The following is a 21,482-nucleotide window of genomic DNA, read 5'->3' on the forward strand; positions in this document are numbered from 1 at the left end:
CATCTCAAGGGAGGGGACTAGGGGGACTGACCTAAAGTAAATCACTGGTTCAAAAGGAGATTGCTAAAAGAAGAAAGGTCAGAACTAGGGGAAAATATCCAAATGCCAGCGAATCCACAAATGACAATCATAACTTTGAACGTGAATGGGATGAACTCACCCATAAAACGTAGACAAATAGCAGATTGGATTAGAACCCAAAACCCTACCATTTGTTATCTTCAAGAAACACATATGAGGTGGGCTGACACTCACAAGGTTAGAATTAAAGGTTGGAGTAAGACCTTTTGGGCCTCAACTGATAGAAAGAAGGCAGGAGTTGCAATCATGATATCTGACAAAGCCAAAGCAAAAATAGATCTGATCAAAAGGGATAGGGAAGGTAAATATATTCTGTTAAAAGGGAGTATATACAATGAGGAAATATCACTAATCAACATGTATGCACCAAAGGGTATAGCATCCAAATTTTTAATAGAGAAACTAGGAGAATTGAAGGAGGAAATAGACAATAAAACCATATTAGTGGGAGACTTGAACCAACCACTATCAAATTTAGATAAATCAAACTTAAAAATAAACAAGAAAGAGGTAAAAGAGGTGAATGAAATCTTATAAAAATTAGAGTTAATAGACATATTGAGAAAAATAAATAGGGACGAAAAGGAATACACCTTCTTTTCAGCACCACATGACACATTCACAAAAACAGATCATACACTAGGTCATAGAAACATGTCACTCAAATGCAGAAAAGCAGAAATAATAAATGCAGCCTTTTCAGATCACATGGCAATAAAAATATTGATCGGCAAGGGTACATGGAGATACAACCTCAACTCTTTTAACTCTTACAGTTTAAGTCTTCCACTCTTTTAAACTATCACTCACCTTTGAAGAGAAGCGACGTCGACGTCTTGCTGCTGCACGTGAATGCTGACTCCAGGTCACAACCACACCTCCAGTAACAACTGGTGTTCCATGCCCCATCTGCCACAAACTCTGTGCCTCATGAGGTCTTTGAACTCCAAAGCCATATGAGGATACACTGTAGATGATAATGCACAAAGACAATGGTCATTCTCGGTCACCAAGAGACTACCACTACTGTATGGCTTTCATTTTAGATGTCGATGCTCTATACTGTCAAAAGGAATTTATTTTGTATGCATTCTAACAATCTTATTTGTATTGTAAGAAATGGTACTATTATACAAGGGTATAGACATTGGTATGACTCTCTTAGGAGAAGGAGATAGAATTTTTCATCTACAGCATAGACCTAGTAACCCTGACAACAAAAAAACTATGTAGAAAGCAGGAGACGCTGCACAGGGATTTATGATGGACAGATGGTCCTGATCGAACTCTTAACAAAAAGGAGGAAATGTCAGGCAGAATGTACTTTGACAATTTTAATTAGGAACCTAAGTTATTGAAAACGGTCATCTACATCTATGTATAGATGATATTCCTGACAATAGATATTATTTGAAATCGCCATTGGTGTGATTACATGTTAATACCATTTTGGGTCATTACTCCTAAAAACCCCCATCTTTTGCTAATCTATTTGGTATGCTATTCAAAAAGAAAGGGGGGGGAGAAAGAGAGAAAGTATTTTAAGAATATCTTTATACCATTCTCATTTCAATTGAGCAATTTGGATTTGATGCTCTTTTACTTTATTTTCTCTGAATATTTTGATTACCCTATGTTGTTTTTCTTTTCATGCATTTTGAAGTAAGATTATTTTCTTATCACTTTTTTATCATTATTTTTAATCTATTATGAGACTTTTAACTTAGATTTTGATTACTAAGTATGAAGATCATTTTTATCATTATAAAATTATTAATAAGTTGAGAGAAAAATCTTCATTGTTGTTGACAATCACACTTACTTTTTACATCCAAACTTTTTGCAATAAGTTTTGGGTGTCTATTTTGAATCACTTGAAGTATAATTTTATGATACTACATGATTTTTATATTTTTAATTTGAGTCACAATTTTTCTTGTATTTTCATATCACTCGCCCTTCATCTTATATTTTTAAAACAGAAAATGGGGATATGTAGCATTCCAAGCATATTCACATCTAAGAAATATAATTGATGTATGGATATTGTGTCTTCAGACACTAGGTTTGAACTCTGACATTTGTGGGTGGACCCAGGGCCAAGTCATGCGAACTCATTAACATTTGGTGCATTAACATTTGGTGAGGACTCCAATTCCTTGGTAAAAGGGCTGGTTGAGGTCAACACGCCCATGACATGTCATCATTACCTTCCCATCCAATCTGAATTATCTGTGCTTTGTTACCTGGTCATTGATCCTGGCTATCCCCAAGAAAGCCTGGGGTAAAGGCGTGATTCCCTCTCTTGTTCCAGCAATCTTAAAGCTTCACTACTGTCCCTTTACTAAGGCCTCTCTGGGCCACGTGCTTTCTATCTCGGAATCCTTACTTCCACGTGTCTGCAAGCTTCTCATATTTTCCTTTCATTCTTTGACCAAGGAAAATACAATAGGGGATCCCGCCTGCCCTATCTATTACTTTGACTTGTCTCTGTCTGTCATTCTATACCCATATTCTGAGACTCCTTGCTCCTTCCTCTCGAGTCCTTTCTACGAGTTTCTCGAGTTCTTTCTACGTTAAAAAAAACCTTAAGCTTCTATTTACCCAAACATTGGTTTGGTGGAATGAATTTGCCAAATATTGGTAATGTGATATGCTTGGCTATCATATTGATGGGTTTATTGATAAAAGCAGAAATTTAAATGAGGATGATATACGAAATATGCAGCCAAAACTTGAAATGTCACTTCATTATCATCATCCTGGGTATTTAGACTGCAGATCAGAATGTAATGTGTTTGGGAATGTTGGTATTTGTTCAAAATTTCACAATAATTGTTGTATTCGTGTTTTTACAAAGCTTTTAATGGTGGAAAAATTATGCTCCTGTACAAGGAGAGTTTTAGTCAATTTAGATCAGGAATGAGAAATCATTGGGAATGTAAATTCTGATATTACATATTGGCTCAGCTTCAAACATGCCACATAAACAGTGAAAAGAGAGTCTAAACTTTTGTTTTAATTTTGGAATCATATTCCCAAGATCATTTGCTCAGATGATTTGGTATGTTATGTATGAAGATCATTTTCATCATTATCAAATTATCAATAAGTTGAGAGTTAAATCTTCATTGTTCTTGACAATCACACTTACTTTTTACATCCAAACTTTTTGCAATAAGTTTTGGTTGTCTATTTTGAATCACTGGAAGTATCATTTGATGATGCTACATGATTTTTATATTTTTAATTTGAGTCAAATTTTTCTCGTATTTTTATGTCACTCGCCCTTCATCTTATTTTTTTAACACAAAAAGGGGGGATATGTAGCATTCCAAGCATATTCACATCTAAGAAATATAACTGATATATGGATATTGTGTCTTCAGACACAAGGTTGGAACTCTGACATTTGTGGGTGGACTCTTGACCTAGCCATGCAAACTCATTAACATTTGGTGCATTGACATTTGGTGAGGACTCCAATTCCTTGGTAAAAGGGCGGGTTGAGGTCAACACACCCAAAAGGTGTCATCATTACCTTCCCATCCAATCTGAATTATCTATGCTTTCTTATCTGGTCATTGATCCTGGCTATCCCCAAGAAAGCCTGGGGTCAAGGCGTGATTCCCTCTCTTGTTCCAGCAATCTTAAAGCTTCACTACTGTCTCTTTACTAAGGCCTCTCTGGGCCACCTGTCTTACTTCCACCTGTCTGCAAGCTTCTCATATTTTCTTTTTAATTTTACATATAAATTTAAAATTTAAATTTAAAATTTAAATTTAAAAAAAAAATTAAATTTTTTAAGTTTAATTCTTTGACCAAGGAAAAAAGCAGAGGGGATCACGCCTGCCCTATCTATTACTTTGACTTGTCTCTGTCTGTCATTCTTCACCCATATTCTCAGACTCCTTGCTCCTTCTTCTCGAGTCCCAGCCCACAAAGGAAAAATCCCTTTTTGTAACCACCACGACCAGGTTACAGACACCCTCATTCACAGGCCATGGTACCAACCCCGCAACCATATGTCTATGTGGCAGGCATCTTGGATTATATATCCCAAAGACTAAGCATAATCAGAACAAGGGAAAGACAAGGATTCCCTCTCATCTCGAGAGGAAGTCTTTTTCTTTAACTATTGAAGATGTGACAACTTCTTATAATCCTGGCTATACATGGGCAATATGATATGTCCATGCACCTGTCCTAGGATTACTTTATCACCTTAATTCAGGATCACTAAGGAGTGAACATCAATTTCTTATTATTTGATATTATAACTTGTGATCTTTGATGATGAAAATTGTTACGCTTGACATTGCTAAATGGAAATGAAGATCATTCTTATCATTTTTACAGCAGTATTGCTAAGTTATACTTCATTTTGAAATTGGATTGTGAATTCATTTTTGATTCTTTATCTGATAGCTCACTAGTATTCCTGTTTGTTGATTAAGTTTACAATTTCATTGTAACAGGATACCCTCTTATTTAATTTTTGTAAAAAAAAAAAAAGGGGGTGGATATATAACCTACCAGGCATGGGGGTATGGTTGATGTATGAAATACTTGATCAGATCCATTCATGATCGATGTATCGGCAGTTCTAAGGGCAAGAGAATTCCTGGGCCTGAGCCACAAAGGCTTAGCCCTTACCTTGTCAAACCTCGTTCCTCTGAAAAGCTCATGTCAGGAGAATCCCCGCCTCCTCTGATCTTGTCATTGTCTATGCAACCAAAGTTAAGAACTAGGTACTATGTCACCTATTCATTGATCACCTCTCAATCCACAATAAAGGCTGGGGTGAGGCCCCCTGCTTTTTCTCTTGTTTCCTGCAACCTAGGAGTTCTCCCTGCTGTCTCTCTTTATCTGTCCTAGCGCCACTATTGGCCATGTCCTTCTATCTCAGAATTCTTACCTCCGCTTGGTCTCTTATGTCTCAGATTTTCCTTTCATGATTTTTCTAAGTAAAATAGTAGCAGGGGCCATCGCCGCTCCCATTTCAATTCACTTCTCTGTGTCTCTTGATTTATCACCCATTTTCTCCGACTCCTTTCTCCTTCTCGAGCCCAAACCCACTAAGGACATACATTATGTAGCAGCCGCAGGTTGGACTCTTATCCCAGGTTTCACAAAGATATATCATCTCACGATTCACTGACCTAACCTCGGTCACCATGACCATACGTGAAACATATGGGTACCGAAGACTAAGATTGCTGTGTCTTCCCTTTGGGCACTTGGGTTTCAGGACCCCAGCCCCAGGAGTTTCGGTTCACTCCCCCCCACCCCAGGAATTCCTTTTTACTCCCTGTACCCTAAAAGTGTATAAAACACCTGCAAATCGCAGCCTCGGGGCCAGCACTTTAGGTCCTTGGCACCAAGCTATATTTTACTCAATAAAGTACCTCTTGTGTGTTGCATTACCGTGTGTGTGTGTGTGTGTGTGTGTGTGTGTGTGTGTGTGTGTGTGTATGTGTCCTCCATGGATTCTGAGCCAGAATCGGACATTATACCTTCAACCCAAAAGGCAGGAGTCCTAGACACGGAACAGAAGAGCTGCCTTACCACTGCTGCTGCTGCTGCTGCTCTTTATGCTACAGCTGACCGCTCTGTGGCATCACATTCTGAGGGAGAGCCAAGAACACAAGGTACAAGTGGAGCCCAAGAGTGACCAGGCTACCCTATAGGTTCCAGCCATCTCTCTATCTAGGCAGGCACTGATGCCAGCACACAGCCAGCCAGCCAGCCAGCAGCGTCTAGTGTATTCTCTACCTGCTTCACTCCTTTCACAGACCTAGCCAGGACATGGTGAGGACCAAGGAGAATAGTGAACGTGCCGGTAAAAGGGACAGCTGTCTCATCCCTGCAAGGACAAGGTCTACCCTATGTTGCCAGGAACGACACTTCCCCCCCTTTTGAGGTGAGGAGGGATGCATGGCTGCAGGAATGGGCATGCTTGCAGGGGAGGGTCATGCCTCCAGGGTCACACAGGACTTGCCTTTGCCTCCTCTATCCCTGCAGATCCTCGGTGGACACCACTCCAAAGGAGACACTTCCCTTACAAAGAACGCTCACAAGGTGTGTAAGCCAGAGGACGCCCACCAAAGGCTTTTCCACCAAAGGCATGTTGGTGATCTGACTGGCAGGAAGAGCAGGCTGAACACACTTTAGGGGCTCTGGTAGTTATACCAGGGGCCAGCCAGACTCTCTTAACAGAGTCCACCATGCCCGGGGTACCAAAGTGGCCATTAGGATGAACAGATTGGTAAATTTGGTGATGGAAACTTCTAGGGAGCAGGGGATTTCCTTCAGATGACACCCACACTCCATGAATTGGTTTTGCTTTGAATTTTCCTTTCCATTTCTCCACTTCCTTTTCATTATAGGAAAGTGATCAATTTAAGTCATCAGTGGTTGTTCATGTTCAAAGTAGTTCAGGCCCTCCTATGGCTGCTAGCTTGGCAGCAGCATCTGCTCAGTCATGTCCCCTGGAGACAGGGTCAGTGCCACCTCTATGGGCACAGCAGTGAACTAGAGCCAGGGCTTCAGGCAGCGGGAGAGCAGAAAGAACTTCCTTAATCATTTCTGCATCCGCTATGGAAGGAGAATACTGAGAGCACAGGGTGGAAGGCAGGTGTGTGACTGCTCTAAGGCAAAGTGGGCCACTCACGGCCAAGGTCCACTCATATTGATGCCTGAGACGTCAGGATGTGTACGAGGCTTGGGGTCCAACTTGCACGGAGCTCTAAAAGCTTATTTCAAAACCATTTAAAAAAAAAAAAACCCTCCTCGGATGCAATACCAATATGTGGCCTCAAGAGGGAGACCAAGAGGCGAAGCGGGTGGGGGAGGGGGAGCTGAGCAGCTGAGGAAGTTGGGGACCTGGGAGTGGGGCTACTGAAGGAGGGGACTTTCTGGTGGGTGTCCCCCAGGGAGAGGAGGGGCAGTGTGGGAGGCGGGCAATTGAGAGGGAGGGGCAGCTTTCAGGGGTAGGCCTGCCTATGGAGCTGACCAGTACAGGCAGCAGGCGGGACTACTGAAGAACCCAGAGGAAGAGGCAGGAGGCGGGCTCCGCGGCCGCAGCCACCCCCAAAGCCTCCTCCCCTCGGCAGAGGTGCCTCATGTGACCAACTTCGGCCCAAGTGCTGCTCCCCTACCTCACACAGTCCACAAGCAACTTCCAGTCTTTTGCCTTGGCGGACCTTAATGCTAGGCACAGCGACACAGGGAGGCTCTGACAGAAAAGGCGGGAACTTTCCGCTCCCCTCCCCCTCCGCCACCTGCCACCTGCCTGCCCCTACTGCGCCTGCGTGCCACCTGCCTGCCCCTGAGCGCCTGCGCTCCAAGCCTCCTGGCCTGCCTTTTACTCTGGGCCTGCGCAGCTCTTCCACACACCTCCTTCCTCCACCCCTCCCTTCAGCTGGAGCCCTTGCTTTTGCCACACTCTGCAATTGGGGTTCGGGCTCCAAACACACATTAAGGGATACACCACCAGCAACCAGGGGAAAGGGCTCAGTCCCCACCCCCACACCTCCGACCTGGGACTGGCCTTGCCTCACATCTATCCCTTACAAAAAGCCCGGGTTCGGTGGAGGGAAAACAAAAAACAAAAACCTATTTGGTATTGACCTACAATGCCCAAAGGAGTCCCAGGGTGAAAGGGGATGGGACATGCTTACTCTCCTGGTTGATGGCATTCAGCTCAAATGAAGAAGTGAGCAAAGCCATTACAGAACTTAGGAATAATTGTGCACGGTTGTCTATTCCAAACATCTTGGGATAGCAGTGCTTTTAATAGCAATAAATGGGCTGAATTGGATAGCTCATGGCTTATATGCAAGCTATCCGATGGCAAGAAAATCTCACCAGAAAAAGGACAGACTGCAGAGGTGTCTGGCACAGGACACATGGAAAAAACAGCCGATGAGCTGGAAAGATCATCACTGCCCTATAGGCAGGCCTAACACACTATCCACGCACATGTCATTGTATGAAACACAATTTGCCTCCAGAAGAATATCGTGAAGTCCCTGACAGATATTCTGGACTACAGATTGATGGGTATTGGTTATAACATCAAACGTTATCACATACCTGAAAATTCCAAATGGTATTGGCATAACAAGGAACTGAAAATTACTTTTGTGGAATTGTTCCACGTTACCCAAATAGGATCAAATATCAAATGGTACAATTGGGAAGGTTATGACTGTACCATAAATACTGTCCTATTGCAGTACGATTTGTCCAAAATGTATATGTGATCATTGTCTTCAAGGGTACATTATATTGGCAAACAACAGCATGTCTTTCTTCCTATCAGACTTATCGAAAAGTCAATTTTGTTCAGCTGTGGCATTTCAACTTTCATAAGAAAGAAGGGTGGAAATGGTATCACTAACCATCTATCTCTTCCACACTCTAAAACGAACATCAGTTAAAACTTTGCAATAACAGTTTGAATGTCCTGCTAAAGATTACATTGTAGGATAGATCTGAATTGGGTTGAATATTACCAAGAAATTAAGACTGTGAGGGACCCAAGGGGATGATAACGTTGGGTCGAGGTCTTGTCTGAATGTTGACAGAGAGTGGAAACATCTGGTCACCCACAAAGCACATCATGCCAGCCAACACAAGACCAGGAAGAGAAGCAGACCAACGCTGTTGACATCAGCTAACTACACGCCAGCCACTATCCAGGCACGCTGGAAGGACACTTCACCGGTGACTAAGATCACTCCAGAAGACTGACATGACACTATCAGTGACATTAGCTATTAGCCTACTGTGGGACACTGGTCCGGCTGACATCCATTGATATAGTGTACCCAAACCAAGAGCAAGGATGCTAACTCAGAAGGACTAAACCACACTTGTGTCTGTCTAAGACATCAGATAAATCCCACACTCCGAGGTCTTTCTTATGGAATCAAAACAAAATAGCTACACTTGTTTAGACGTGAATATATACCTTTCATTTTGTATGTCTATGATACTGTCAAAAGGATACATTGTAAAACTACTACTAGTATTGTAAGAAATGCTGCTATCACCGAGGGTATAGACATTGGGATGACTCTCCAAAGAGGAGGAGATCGAAAACTTTCACTCATAGCATAGATCTGATACCTCGGACAACAAACAGTGAGGTGCCAGGCAGAAAATGCTACACAGGCAGGTTTAATGGACAGATGATCCTGATGTGACTCTGGAAAAAAGGTATGAGAGATCAGCCAAAATGCACTCTGAAACCTTTCATCAGGAACCTAAGTTATTGAAAAAGATCATTGACAACCATGCAAAGATGATGTTCCTGCCAATAACTAGGTGGACGTGACATGCCAACCACCGTGGGTGTACTTGAGTGTTAATACCATTGTTAACCATTAGTCCTGAAATCCTGTCTTTTGGGGTAATATCTTTATGGGAACGGTTTCTTGCTCTCTACCAATAGTCCCAGAATTCAGGCAGGCCACTGGATTCGGGGTCTATTGGCTTCCCATCCAAATACTGGAAGACGTTCTGGTATTTGAAAGTAAAGCCTCAGTGGTCATCTGAGTGCGCTAGGTTGGACAATTTCTGTGGACGCGCAGTTATTGACTCTCCTAGGTGGAACGAGTTATCACACACATACATGGAGCAAGGGCAAAGTATGATCTAAGTTTTCCTTTTTTGGAGTAGGTATTGAAAATAGGACACAATAGGCACGGATAAGCTTGTAGAAAAAGCACATGGAATATTATACATTAACAACCAGGAAAGAACAAGCTACACCAAATTCGACAAGTTCCAGAAACTGTAGAAATTCTTTCTCCATGAGAAACAACTTAAGCTTCTATTTACCCAAACATTGGTTTGGTGGAATGAATTTGCCAAATATTGGTAATGTGATATGCTTGGCTATCATATTGATGGGTTTATTGATAAAAGCAGAAATTTAAATGAGGATGATATACGAAATATGCAGCCAAAACTTGAAATGTCACTTCATTATCATCATCCTGGGTATTTAGACTGCAGATCAGAATGTAATGTGTTTGGGAATGTTGGTATTTGTTAAAAATTTCACAATAATTCTTGTATTCATGTTTTTACAAAGCTTTTAATGGTGGAAAAATTATGCTCCTGTACAAGGAGAGTTTTAGTCAATTTAGATCAGGAATGAGAAATCATTGGGAATGTAAATTCTGATATTACATATTGGCTCAGCTTCAAACATGCCACATAAACAGTGAAAAGAGAGTCTAAAATTTTGTTTTAATTTTGGAATCATATTCCCAAGATCATTTGCTCAGATGATTTGGTATGTTATGTATGAAGATCATTTTCATCATTATCAAATTATCAATAAGTTGAGAGTTAAATCTTCATTGTTCTTGACAATCACACTTACTTTTTACATCCAAACTTTTTGCAATAAGTTTTGGTTGTCTATTTTGAATCACTTGAAGTATCATTTGATGATGCTACATGATTTTTATATTTTTAATTTGAGTCAAATTTTTCTCGTATTTTTAATTCACTCGCCCTTCATCTTATTTTTTTAACACAAAAAGGGGGATATGTAGCATTCCAAGCATATTCACATCTAAGAAATATAACTGATATATGGATATTGTGTCTTCAGACACAAGGTTGGAACTCTGACATTTGTGGGTGGACTCTTGACCTAGCCATGCAAACTCATTAACATTTGGTGCATTGACATTTGGTGAGGACTCCAATTCCTTGGTAAAAGGGCGGGTTGAGGTCAACACACCCAAAAGGTGTCATCATTACCTTCCCATCCAATCTGAATTATCTATGCTTTCTTATCTGGTCATTGATCCTGGCTATCCCCAAGAAAGCCTGGGGTCAAGGCGTGATTCCCTCTCTTGTTCCAGCAATCTTAAAGCTTCACTACTGTCTCTTTACTAAGGCCTCTCTGGGCCACCTGTCTTACTTCCACCTGTCTGCAAGCTTCTCATATTTTCTTTTTAATTTTACATATAAATTTAAAATTTAAATTTAAAATTTAAATTTAAAAAAAAAATTAAATTTTTTAAGTTTAATTCTTTGACCAAGGAAAAAAGCAGAGGGGATCACGCCTGCCCTATCTATGACTTTGACTTGTCTCTGTCTGTCATTCTTCACCCATATTCTCAGACTCCTTGCTCCTTCTTCTCGAGTCCCAGCCCACAAAGGAAAAATCCCTTTTTGTAACCACCACGACCAGGTTACAGACACCCTCATTCACAGGCCATGGTACCAACCCTGCAACCATATCTCTATGTGTCAGGCATCTTGGATTATATATCCCAAAGACTACGCATAATCAGAACAAGGGAAAGACAAGGATTCCCTCTCATCTCGAGAGGAAGTCTTTTTCTTTAACTATTGAAGATGTGACAACTTCTTATAATCCTGGCTATACATGGGCAGTATGATATGTCCATGCACCTGTCCTATGATTACTTTATCACCTTAATTCAGGATCACTAAGGAGTGAACATCATTTTCTTATTATTTGATATGATAACTTGTGATCTGTGATGATGAAAATTGTTACGCTTGACATTGCTAAATGGAAATGAAGATCATTCTTATCATTTTTACAGCAGTATTGCTAAGTTATACTTCATTTTGAAATTGGATTGTGAATTCATTTTTGATTCTTTATCTGACAGCTCACTAGTATTCCTGTTTGTTGATTAAGTTTACAATTTCATTGTAACAGGATACCCTCTTATTTAATTTTTGTAAAAAAAAAAAAGGGGTGGATATATAACCTACCAGGCATGGGGGTATGGTTGATGTATGAAATACTTGATCAGATCCATTCACGATCGATGTATCGGCAGTTCTAAGGGCAAGAGAATTCCTGGGCCTGACCCACAAAGGCTTAGCCCTCACCTTGTCAAACCTCGTTCCTCTGAAAAGCTCATGTCAGGAGAATCCCTGCCTCCTCTGAAGGGGTTTTCCTTCAGATGACACCCACACTCCATGAATTGGTTTTGCTTTGAATTTTCCTTTCCATTTCTCCACTTCCTTTTCATTATAGGAAAGTGATCAATTTAAGTCATCAGTGGTTGTTCATGTTCAAAGTAGTTCAGGCCCTCCTATGGCTGCTAGCTTGGCAGCTAGCTTGGTTCGGGCTCCAAAAGCACATTAAGGGATACACCACCAGCAGCCAGGGGAAAAGGCTCAGCCCCCCCCCCCCCCCCCCACACACACACACACACCTCCGACCTGGGACTGGCCTTGCCTCACATCTATCCCTTACAAAAAGCCCAGGTTCGGCGGAGGCAAAACAAAAAAAAAAACAACCCTCTTTGGTATTGACCTACAATGCCCAAAGGAGTCCCAGTGTTCCCCTTCGCCTTTAGATTGGGGGAGACCTGTCTAAAGAAGCTTCGCCAAAAACAAAGAAAAAACCCTCAAATCACATGGCCCGCAATCGCCAAAGTAGTCCCCAAAGGGGAGACTTTGGTAGGTCCCCAGAGGAGCTATTCAGCTGCTACTACTGCTCCTGATGCTGACACACAACTCCCTCCCACCCCGGTATGGACCCCCTGGGGAAGGAGGGATTGCCACCTTGCTGACCAGAGGCTGGCATCCACCACCACCAGGAGGGTGAGCGGAAATGGATTCATTACACTTACCTTCCAGAAGCACCTTCATGAAGGGACCTTCATTTCACCAGGGAGGGAAGAAAGCAGGAAGGAAGGCAAGGGGAGGGAGAAAACCTTTGGCAGAAACCAAAAGGAAAGAAAGGTGCATTAGCTTTACTTCTAGCTCTACAAAATGCATGCCCTCCCACCCAGAGACCATCTCCTTCCTCCCCATTTAGGCTGACAGGAACAAGGCTTCGATGGCAGAACAGATATGTGCCTTAATGCTACTGCTGCTGCTCTTTCTCCTGACCACACCATGGCATCGCCTAGAGTGGCCTGCTTACCCTGCATGCTTCATCCAGCTCTGCCTCAAGGCAGGCCTTTCTCCCTGCAGCAAGCAAACCCGCAACCTCCCCTGCATTCTTGGCCTGGCTCTCTTACTTCCAAGACCTAGCCAGGACATGGGGAGGAGGTGGGAACCTCCTGAGCATGCAAGGAAATGGAGCAGGGGTATCATTCATTCCTGGCGGGCCAAGTCTGGCCCTGAAAAATCTCCCATTGCTTGAATCTGCCTGCAAGCCTGAGAGGGCCCTCTATTGGACAGAGAGGAGTGAGGGAGATTAGACAAACCGATGTTCCAGGCCCCATCTTAGTCAAATGTCCTCCACTGAGCTGAAATGAAAAGGAAGGATGGGGAGAGGGAGGGAAGGAGGACATATGGGAGGGAGAGATGGAGAAAGGAAGGAGGGGATGGAAGGGGACCAAAAAATTTGAGGAAAAGAAAGAAGGAAGGAAAGGAAGCTTCGTGTACCTCCTAGATCATAGAAATTCCCTCTCATCCAAACAAGGTCCTCTTCTTAACCTTTGAAGTAACAGATTAATATCATGGGAACTTGCCCTCCAGATTAATCCCGAATGGGCTCCTAGTGCCAAGAACTAAGGTTGACATGTCCTTACTCATGTGGTTTCACAAGGATATGTTATCCCAGGTTTCAAAAAGATAGATCATGTCACGATTCACTGATCTAACCTCAGTCACCATGACCATAGCTTAAACATCTGGGTTCCAAAGGCTAAGATTGATGTGTCTTCCCTTTTGGCACCTGGGTTTCAGGACCCCAGCCCCAGGGGTTCCTGTTCACTCGTCCCCAACCCAGGAATTCCTCTCTCTACTCCCCTGTAGCAGTCCACACCTATGTATGGTCAAGGGGAATAATTAAAATTTAAAGGCTGTCCGTTCATGATCAATATATGGGCAGTTCTAAGGGCAAGAGAATTCCTGGGCCTGAGCCACAAAGGCTTAGCCCTCACCTTGTCAAACCTCGTTCCTCTGAAAAGCTCATGTCAGGAGAATCCCCGCCTACTCTGACCTTCTCATTGTCTATGCAACCAAAGTTAAGAACTACGTGCTATGACACGTATTCATTGATCACCTCTCAATGCACAATAAAGGCTGGGGTGAGGAGTGCTGCTCTTCCTCTTGTTTCCTGCTTTATCTGTCCTATCGCCACTCTTGGCCATGTGTTTTCTATCTCAGAGTTCTTACTTCCCCGCCGTCTCTCTTATGTCTCAGATTTTCCTTTCATGATTTTTCTAAGGAAAATAGTATCAGGGGCCATCGTCACTCCCCATTTCAATTCACTTCTCTGTGTCTCTTGATTTATCACCCATTTTCTCCGACTACTTTCTCCTTCTCAAGCCCAAACCTACTAAGAAAATACATTATGTAGCAGCCGCAGGTAGACTGCTATCCCAGGTTTCAAAAAGATATATCATCTCACGATTCGCTGACCTAAACTCGGTCACCATGACCATAGGTTAAACATCTGGGTACCAAAGGCTAAGATTGATGTGTCTTCCCTTTTGGCACCTGGGTTTCAGGACCCCAGCCCCAGGGGTTCCTGTTCACTCCCCACCCCCCACCCAAGGAAATCCTCTCTACTCTACTGTAGCAGTCTAAACCTATGTTTGGTCAAGAGGAATAATTAAAATGTCACGGCTTTCTAGGAGAGAGCATGCTCAGTCCTTTCTATCTCAGAATTATTACTACCACGTGTCTGCACGTTGCTTCTCACATTTTCCTTTAATTCTCTTTCCGAAGAAAATGTCCTCAGGGATTCAAGCCTTCCCTTCCAAAAAATATTGATTTGTCTGTGTCCCGTATTCTTCACCCATTTTCTCAGAGTTCTTGCTCCTTCTCGAGCCCAAACCCACAAATAAATATCCGTTTTTATGACAGCCGCTGGACGCCTGTTATAATGGGCACCCCCGGCTTAGGAACAAACCTCCCTTACAGGCTTTATCAGTTCAAGTGTGCACAGCTTGAGAAGCATTATTGGAGCCCGGAGCCAAAAAAAGACGGAACCTGCAGGTGGCCTCTGCGGTAAACACGACTTTTGTTTTAGAAATATGGGTCAAACTACCTCATCTCATACCTATTCTATTAGACTGTTAATGTCTTTCATTGAAAAGAAAGGTATTAAGATCTTTGAAGCATTACTCAACCTAGTATGGAAAGCGTATCCTGAATTTCCAGCAAGGGATGTTCTGAATGTGCCACAATTGGATCTAGATGGAGATAAATTGAGGCAGTATAAGAAAGAGAAGCAGAAAATACCACAAGTCAATAACAGCACATGGGAAATTAGGCAAATGGCATTATATACAAAGCCATTCCAGCATTCCAATGATATGGTAGAAAAAGCTTTACAAATTCAAGAAGATGTTACTTCCTCGAGGCTTTTAGCTCTCTACAGCCACCTTCATCTTTTAATACTTCTTTTCAAATGCATCCTGCTCCTTTCCCCACAGAACTCTACCAGTCAAAAGAGTGTTAGTGAGGATGCAGATAGCCCCTACAAAGAAGGAAGCAGGATTTCTAGCTTGCCCTGTACTATTCAAAATGCTTGGAGGCTCTCAGCACTCTAGGGCTGATTAAGAATCTCAATACCTACACTTGAGAGCCAATGGACTCTAATTAATATGCTGCATTAAGCATTGACTTATCCCTCAGTCTTTTGCCCTTCCTTCCACTAATGCTACAAACAAAATACTTAACCCCCTTCCTTTAACTGACTCTTATCTATTCATGCTATTATTCCTCTGTCTGCTTGCTGCAGAAACAGACAGAATCGTTCATTTCAACCTCTGCCTCCACAAATACTTAATGCAGTATTACAATCATTTTAAATTTATAAAAACGACAAAAAAAATCGGGTAGAAATACTTCTCCAGCAAAAACTAGAGATTCGAAAGTGCAAACATAAATTTAGTTCAGACTATGGGTATTGATATCCTGGCTTCTAAAGAAATTCTAAGCAGGCTGATTCAGTATGTTAATCAAGTTCTTTTAACTAAAGAATACTGGGCTAGATAAGGCCAGCAAGTTCCAGGGCCAGATCATTAGTATCAATTGATTCTAAGTTCATTGCCAGGGATTTCTTTACTTAAAGACTGCTTCTTTCAAAAGTGATGGCAGGAACAAAATAAAAATCATGAGGGAATACAAGTGCCCATTATCTCTCAGAAGTTATCTGGCACAGGTAAATTTTGAAGGATTTAATAAGACAGAACAAGCCTTGAACTTTCGTCCTCAGGAATTTGAATGCAATTCCATTTGAAAGAAAGAACACCTCTTTGCTTTGCTTCCAGCAAAGCTGGACACTTCAAAGGATCAGGTCACTTTACAGCAAAGATCATTTCTAAAAACTTTTTCTACTAAGACCACAGGCTTAATCAAAATTGGTAAGTCGATGAAATAATCCTGAGTTACTTTAAAATTCAGGAAAGCCTAGTTTGAACAGATATTTTGCTATCCTGCAGATAGCCAGGGCAACAGGCTTCACTCTTCTCAGTAAAGTATATCACTATGTTAGCATATCAAAAGACCAGCTGCAAGAAACTCTTTGAAGGACTGCCAGAGAATCCAGGCAAGCTAATGTGTAAAACAAAAGGGTGAAAATCTGGCTTTCAAAAGATCGTTGCTAAAATATGGAGATACTGTAAGTAAGTCACATTTAATAAAAAAAATTAAATTGTTCTAATTTAGATTGGACATGCCAAAATTATATAGGAATGTCTGATTACATTTCTTGATAGGGAAAGTTCAAAATCTTTATCTGACTTTTGTCATATACTACAGAATATCTGAACAAGAGATATCTTATCTGTAATACAATTTTAATATGAATTCTAGTGTAACTGTAGGTTAAGTACCAAGTTGTAAACAGTATTTTTCAAGGCTTCTAGAGGTGAAGCCAAATGGACTGCTCCAGCCACGTGAATTGCTTCTAAACCTCTTTGGTTATTTGGGTATTAGAAGGGAAGTTACTCCAGCACATTGATAAGTTGATCCTGCCACGTGGAGGGCAGCATTTGTAGAGTCCTGATAAACAGGGTCTACAAAGAGTAGGTTGTCCTTTGTGGTAGGGACCCGAGGAGAGGTAGGAAATCGGGGAACCAGGGTGAAGAATGACAGACACGGACAAGTCAGCGTTTAAATAGGGCAGGCAAACCCCTATGATATTCTTCTGGGAAGGAGAATATGAGGATCACTGGAATACGAGGTAGAGAAGGAGAGTGGGCAGAGAATACATAGCCGAGAGGGGCTAGAGCCTCGGGGGAGGAAGAGATTCAGGTAGAGAGAGAAAGAGAGAGAGAGGATTAGGAGCAGAGCAGAGGTCCAAGAAAGGGGAGAGGAAGTTCCAAGAGACCTATCACAAAGTTGCCTCTGTTTTTATTCCTATCTGGTCTGGGCCTTACTTCCAAGGACCTAGCAATCACATCACCAAGCACTGACAAATAAGATTGGTCGGTAAGGTAGAGGTAACAGCTTTGGGCGTGTGGATTTCAACCTGCCCTTTCTCAAAGGAATGCTCTGATCATGTTAATCAACCCGCACTTTCCCAAGGGAATACTCTGATAATGTTAATGAGTTTGTCCTAGGCAACAGGCCTCATGGCCAGTTCAAGGGAACACCCAGGAATATCATTGGTTTAACCTTGTGCCTGAAGATACAGTAATCGTTCAATCATTTATATTTCATAGATGTGAATATGCTTGGAATGCTACATATCCTCCTTTTTTGTTTTAAAAATAAAAAGAAGTCAAGGTTGAGTGACATAAAAATGTAACAAAATTTGTGACTAAAATTAAAATATAAAAATAAAATGTGATCTTAATACTTAGTAATCAAAATCAAAGATAAAGGTTTCATAAAAGATTAAAAATAATGACAAAGAGTAATAAGAAAATAGTTTTCACTCTCATTTTCTTGAATTATTGAGGAAGTAGCCCCATAGAACATAGGACAGGTGCATTAGCTTATCGCCCACACAGTTAGGAGTATAAGAAGTTGCCAGAGCTTTCATAGCCAAAGAAAAGATGACTGTGTCTGGATATGAAGGGGAATTTCCTTATTCTCCCTTGTACTGATTATGCATTTTAGGGATATACCCGCCTAGATGCCTGCTACATGGCAATATGGTTGCACTTTGATACCCTAGCCACCTGTGAATGAGGGTGTCAAACACCGTGTCGCAGTACCTCCAACCTCAGCAGCCCACATATATCCATCTCTTATGGAATATATGTCTGGGTGTGTGGCTTTGGCTGTCTGGACCATTGAGGTGTCCTCTGCATTCTCTTTTTATGCAATCAGTGATGGTTTCCCAGGGTAGTCACCTGCAACTTAACAAATGCTGTCATGTTCTTATAATCTCATTCTGTTGGGTACATATAAAGAGAAAAATTTGCACCTTCATTGCTCAGGATTAGAGTATTAAAAGTACTTGAAATATACTTCAAAATATGAGAAAAGAAAAATAACATAGAATAATAGGCAATTTCCCTTGTGTCCATAAAATATTGAGGAATAATGGACTTGGCACTCTGATGTGTCAGAGAGTGCAAGTGATCTGTGTCTGCTAAAAAGCAGTGTCCTCAAGGCCATTTGCCTTTGATAATGATTTCACCTTGGCTTTGCAATATGGCATACATTGATGTTTAATATTCACGTTTTAAACCAATAATCATAAAAGCATTATACCATAAATCACATTTGATTTTACCAGCTTGTACTGTGATCTTAAGCAGTAGCCTATCTGCATGTAACTTTTGCTTTTGTATAAACTTATACTGTGCATGCATCAATATCTGCTGTACCCTAAATACATGCAGTAAATGGAAGCACAGCAATTGCAGTGACGTTATTATTTTTAAACTATCAAATTTAAATTCATGACTGAAAAGATTTTGATAATATGAATGGAATTATCAATTTTACCTATGCGTTTTACAAAATTCTGTTGCCAAAATCGACCACATTGTGCAAGTAATATTTGAGCTTGGATACTAGTAATTGGTTTTAGACTGCAATAATGCTCAGGATCGATATATGCAATTTGAACAAGTGGTAGTGTTGCCGATTCTAAACCACACATAAGTCACTGTTACTGGTTAACAAATTAATTAATAACCTTCATAATTTACTGCTGATTAACAATTTGAAGCCTTCCAGCACTGTTTTTACTTTGATGCCTTGCAATGTTGAGAATGTGTCTCATATTGAGAATTGATTTTATATTCTTTTCAGATTGAATGATTCTAAATAATTTGCCTTTTGGATAAAGTTGCAATAATGTGCCTTACATACAATTTTGAACTTCATTCAGGTTTTTAAATAACGGCTGCTAATTTTTATCCTTGCTGACCTTATATCCTGTTTGAAAATTTAATGATACCTACATATTTAAAATTTGAATATATTAGAAATTTCTCTAAAGCATATGCCAATTGATGCTAGTCAATTAAAAAATTGCACTGATTATTAATTTTGCTTTTGATAATATTCAATACTTGTCATAAAAACTTGTAACCTGAGGTGTAGGAGTATTGCCCTCTATATGGCAGGATCAATTGATCAAACTGCTGGATTAAGTTTCCTTTCCAGATGCAAATAGTTGTGGCAGTGAGTCACATGGTTGCAAGAGTCCGTGTGGATTTACCTCTAAAAGCCTTGGAAAAATACTGTTTATACCTTGGTATTTAACCTACACATGTACTATAATTCATTTTAAAATATTATTACAGATAAAATATCTCTTGTAGCATGTAACAAAAGTCAGATAAAGATTTTAAACTTTAAAACTTTTCCTATCAAGAAATATAATCAGACATTCCTATATAAATTTGCCATGTCTAATCCCAATTAAGACAATTTAATTTTTAAACTTTGCTTCATGGTAATACCATGTCTTAGCAAAGATCTGTATGAAAAACATATCAGGTTTATACATTTCTGCTTAAACAATAGTCCTCCTGCATTCTCTGACTGTGTTTTAAAAAGCTTGTTTCTTTTAGGTATGCTAAACTGGTGGAGAGTTTTGCCCATAAAAAAGCCTTTTGCTTTTGCAAACATGTGCTCCCCTTTTTTTAAAGCTGGTCTTCCTTTAGGTTTTGGAGAGATGGTTTTCATGCTTTGATAAGATCTTATAGTCTTTTTGTGAGGAATTCTCTCCTCAAAACACTCTTTAAGCTAAAGTTTTGTTCTGCGTTTAACCATTACTTATTAAGCTTTCACAATTTACCTGTGCTAGATAATTTCTGTAGATAACACAGAGATATGGTACATGAGTATCTTTTACGATTTTTGGCTTCTGCCTTGCCCAACTTTGGAAATAAGCAATGTTCAAGTAGAGAAATTCCTTGTGATAAACTTATATTTAATTGATAAGAATGATTTTGCCTTCGGACCTGTAGGTCTGAGTGTTATCTAGCCCCCTATTCTTTAGTCAAAGGAACTTGATTCACAGTATGAATTATTCTGCTTTGAATTTCTATAGAAGTCAGGATTTTAATGCCCATGGCCTGCATTAAATTTGAGTCTCCACTATTCGAATCATTACTGATTTTTGTTGGAGAAGCCTTTCTACCTGCTTATTTCTATGAATTTAAAATGATCATAATACTACATTAAGCATGGGTGGAGGCAGAGGTTGACATGGAATATCTCTGTCTGTTTCTGCAGCAACAGGCAGGGGAAAGATAGCAAGGATAGAAAAGTCAGTTAAGGGAAGTGAGTTAAGTATATTGTTAGTATCATAAGTGAAGGGAAGGGCAAAAGACTGAGAGTTAAGTCAATCCTCCTTGTTTAATGTAGCATTTTAATAAGAATCCATTTGCTCTTAACAGCAGGTAATACTTTTCTTAATTTCCAATCATATGGTGTAAAAATTTTGCTTATAAAGGGTTTTAATCAGCTCTATAATGGTGAGAGCTTCCAATAGTTTTGCATGCTATAGCTCAAGCTAGAAATCCTGCCTCTTATTTGCAGGGGATTATCTGTAGCCTCCTTAATGCTGTTTTGGCTTGCAGAGTTCTGTGGGGACAGGGGCAGGCTGCATAAGAAAAGAAGCCTTCAGGGATGAAGGTCTTATCTTTCTCTAGAAGTCAGGGTTTCAATGCCCATAGCCTGAATTAGGTTATAAGGTTTTATCCCAAAGACTGGAATTGGTCAAAAGGAAAGTTAATACTAAGTGCAAGTGTTTAAATGACTAGCATGAATCGGTATATGATTTAGAGATATTTCTATTACATTCAAATTTTTAATATGTAGGAACTATTATTTTTTTAAACAGGGCATGAGATCAGCAAGGATAGAAATGAGCAGATATTGTTTAAAAAGCCTGAATGACATTCAGAAACTTCATATAAGGCATATTAATACAACAAATCAGAATGTAAAGTTAATGGGAATATTGGTACTTGTTAAGAATTTGCACTAATTTTTGCATTTCTAATTGT

Source organism: Monodelphis domestica, chromosome 4 (assembly GCF_027887165.1).
Source record: "Monodelphis domestica isolate mMonDom1 chromosome 4, mMonDom1.pri, whole genome shotgun sequence".
Lineage (NCBI taxonomy): Eukaryota > Metazoa > Chordata > Mammalia > Didelphimorphia > Didelphidae > Monodelphis > Monodelphis domestica.